This window comes from Pundamilia nyererei, unplaced genomic scaffold (genome assembly GCF_000239375.1).
Source record: "Pundamilia nyererei isolate P.nyererei 1_Seehausen unplaced genomic scaffold, PunNye1.0 scaffold00014, whole genome shotgun sequence".
NCBI classification, from domain to species: domain Eukaryota; kingdom Metazoa; phylum Chordata; class Actinopteri; order Cichliformes; family Cichlidae; genus Pundamilia; species Pundamilia nyererei.
Genome location: NW_005187415.1, coordinates 551,255 through 555,292, shown reverse-complemented (window position 1 = coordinate 555,292; position 4,038 = coordinate 551,255). Strand labels below are relative to the sequence as shown.

Below are 4,038 nucleotides of genomic sequence, written 5' to 3'. Positions count from 1 at the left end.
TGTCTTTTTCTTTTATCCCTCATATGGTTCCAGCTCTTATCTTTGCACACATGATTTTGCTTTGCAAGAACTGTTCCTTTTAAATGAAGTGAATAAATACATTGCTTGCAATGTCTTCACTTTGATTCTCTTTGTATTCTTTATTTCTTCCATTTTTGTGAGCATATTTTTCTCAGTTTTCTCTGTTCTCAGGATTTGAGAGATTATTTGAGTTAAAACACTGCATTATTTTGTCTTGAGTGTAGTATTTCCAAGTGGTTCTGGGTTTTGGTATCAATATTTATCATTTATTGTTTGATAGCTTTGATTTGCTTGTTTGATTATGTTAGTTCCTCTGTCCTAGTCTCGCCTTTGTGTCTTGTGCTCAGCATCTCCTGTGGAAGTCAGTCTTGTTTCCATGTTTGCTTACCTTTCTGTTTCCCCAGTCTTATCCCAATGTAGTTCTGTCAAGTTCATATGTCTTAGTCCTGGTCTCAGTGTTACTTCCTGTTTTTTTAATCCCTCGTCATGTGTGCACTATGTTCACTTTTGTTTCCCTGTCTCTTTAGTTAGACTTTCTTCAGCTGTGTGTCCAGGTGTATCCACTCTAATATCCTCCTGAGCGTTCATACCCTGTATAAAATCAAGCAGCAAGTCATGCAGTCTGTCTTTGCAAACATACGTGACAGAATGGGTTGTTCTAAGAGGTCACTGAACAGAATTCCACCATTGCAAGAAGTCAGCTTGTGAAATTTCTTCACTCCGATATTCCATGATGAACTGTAACTGGTATTAATGCAAAGTGGAAGCAGCCATGGCAACTCCATCACCAAGTGGCAGAAAGTTACAGTACACTGCCTTACAAACTATGGAGTACATGGTGTGCAGAGAAACCGAATGAAAGAGTTGTGGCATCTCCATTCACACCAGTGGACCTTGTTTTTTTACAGCAATGGCGGATTAGCCTTGCAATAATTATGGAAGTGAGCAACATACACTAGCCGTGCCATAGCGATATAACAGCACAGAGATTGAGATGTTCTTTTTAAAGGTAAGATGTTATAGTAAAACTCCATGCTATCAAAACATCCAGATAAAATTAACTTGTGCCATACACCGCATGCCCAATATATTCGTAGGTTATTTTCAAATATATTAGATTTGAGATTTGGGTACTGTAAATACATAACAGACTACTGCTAATAATGGACTGCATTTACCCTCAAAGTGCTTTACAATTCCACTATTCATTCACTCTCACATTCCCACACTGGTGGAGGGAAGCTACAGTTGTAGCCACAGCTGACCGACTACAGCTCATTCGGCCCCATTCTGCCAACCTAGTCCAATATTGTCGGCTCACGCTGGCAGAGCCTTTTATGATGTGGTCGAGCAAAGGTCAGCTCCACAATAATTGACCGTGAAGAAGGAAGCATTTTCTCTGCCTTTTCCTTGTCTCCCTTCAGCTCCCTTTCTACCTGAGATCTCTATTTGCAGTGTTCAATAATCTCAGTGTAAAGCACAGGATGTTGAAATTAAGTCTGCCCTGGGGCAGACTGACAGACGCAAGGCTGCCATATCGCTCCATCGGTCCCTCTAACCATCACCAGTAGGTGGTAGCTTCCCAAGTTCCCAACCCTCTGAACCACGGTCACCACGTCTAGGTTACTGTTAGCAGGACATAACCAGAGATGGGCAGTAATGCGTTACAAGTAATCTGTAATCTGATTACTTTTTTCAAGTAACTTGACCAACACTGGACATAACTGTAGTCACAGTCTGTTGTTTGTATATTCTGTTATTTTAATGCCAATTTACCCGATGTTACAGAATTAGAGATTCAAAGTTCTGGTCGTTTTTTTGTAGTGAAGTTGAACTTATGTTGATGTTTCATATGACAACCCAAATTCTGAACTCCTGCTGACGCAACTCTGACTTAATCAAGAGGTCTGATAGTGTGGAGATGATAGAGGACATGATAGCAGACATGAGGAAGAAGAGGAGACCCTACTGGCCAGTTTTCATCTGGGAGCTTTAAGTGGAGAGGGTGAGCAGCTTTAAATACATGGGCGTCTACATCAGTGAGGACCTCACCCGGACATTTAACAGCACACAGCTGATTACGAGGGCTCAACAGTGACTGTATTTTCTCAGGAGCTGTGGAAGTTCGGCATTCTTCAGCTTCTGCAGCTGCATAGCTGAGAGCTTCTTGACCAGCTACATCATAGTGTGGCATGGCAACGCCAATGCTTTGGACTGCAAATGCCTGCAGAGTGTGGTGAAGACTGATAAAGAGATCATTAGGACTCCACTGCCCTCTCTGCAGTATTTACTATCGCAGAGTTCCGTCTACGGCACATACAGCTGATGTAGCATTCTGAAGTGCACAGTAATCGTAGCTTATTGCAGCTCAGATTCTTTTATTTTATTTATATTGTGTGTATGCTTCTTTAGAACTGTTGTATATAGTTTTTAAATTATGGTTTATTTTTCTTATCATTTTTATATTTTTTTCAGAAGGAAGAATCGCATTGTTCAGGAAAACATGTTTCTTTACTGTGTATGACAATAAAACTAGCTGAGCCGGTCATGTAGATGTAATGTGTAGGTGGCCTAGTACTTTTGTCCATAGTGTATCTTTATGTTATGAAATACTTGCTAATCATTTCCTAATCTACACCTAGTAACAGTGCCCTTTAACAGCTAGCCTGCTGGCTTAATCTCCTCCTTAAATCCAACCAAGGGTAGTGGCTTTGGCCGTAGTAACTCAAGTCAGTGCTTGTGATTCCACCAGAATCCCTGCAGCACATTTCAGAAAAGTCCCAGGAGGAGAAGTTGTGTTGCAAAAAGTACATGTCCATTCTCCTTTTGAACAAAATTTGCCTCATACTGCATGGAGCAGATGAGGAGGGCAGGAAGTCAGACAGAGGAGCATTTTGAATTTTGAAAACAAAAGACTTGAAGCTGTGCAAAAAGACACAATAAAACTGTGCGCAGAGACAAACACCCAGTGCATTCCCAGTCTTATTCACCAGCAGCACAAACTTGCCACTGTCATTCTTTGCTCCTTTACCGCACTGCCAACCTGTTTTGGTAGCAGTCTGTCTGGGAAGCTGCCTTCAGTCGACCCTTGGCTCTCTCTCTGTGCCATCCGCACCTCAAAGACTTTTACAAAAAGCCTTTAAAACCACCTCCTCACCCCGTGCTCTGCTTCTGGCTGCTTTTTATTTTTTTAAAAGCTCTAAAGCTTGGCATAAAACCAACGGCAACCATCTTTGTTGTCTTACATCTGGCCATTAAAATCAACGGTAAAGCTTATTGCCAAGTAATAGCAGTGGTATTCTTTCTTCCCAATGGAAGCTGATTCAGTCCCTGGATTCAAAGTAGAGATTTGTCTAAATCGAGATTTTGTATGGACAGCATTTTTTTTGCAGTTCCTACAAATCAAATTTCATGCACACTTGATGGTCTGGGCTTACCACATCACTAACAGTCTTGTGCATGCCACTGAAACTGACTACTCTTGCTGTGGGGAAACAACAAGAGTTTTTCCGGTGCATTTGTGTCTCTCTCATGCAGACACACACACACTCACCAAAAAACGAAAGAAAGAGCAGAGTGCAGATAAACAGTGAGATAAAAGTGAATATACACTGTTGTATTTGTGCGTGCGCATGCATGCATTAAGAGACTGTGTACCCATAGCCCGGTTTGAGCAAGATTTAAAAAGAGATTTTGGGAAAATGATTTGCAGGTTCAGGCAGTGAGTGTCCATTACACACAGGCATTGAACTCAGCAAATGTATTGATTGCCAAAATATTAGCTAATGAAGCTCAGTCGGCCCCATTCTGCCAACCTAGTCCAATATTGTCGGCTCATGCCGGCAGAGCCTTTTATGATGTGGTTGGTCGAGCAAAGGTCAGCTCACACAATAATTGACCGTGAAGAAGGAAGCATTTTCTCTGCCTTTTCCTTGTCTCCCTTCAGCTCCCTTTCTACCTGAGATCTCTATTTGCACTGTTGAATAATCTCAGTGTGAAGCACAGGATGTCGAAATT

At 41.6% G+C, this 4,038-nt stretch overlaps 1 protein-coding gene across 1 annotated transcript in view; it reads right to left on the bottom strand.

Annotated features, from left to right (window-relative positions):
* The window catches only part of slc2a13a (solute carrier family 2 member 13a), a 94,763-nt gene that overhangs the window by 60,275 nt on the left and 30,450 nt on the right, over positions 1 to 4,038 (bottom strand). The gene's annotated exons all lie outside the window — the stretch shown is intronic.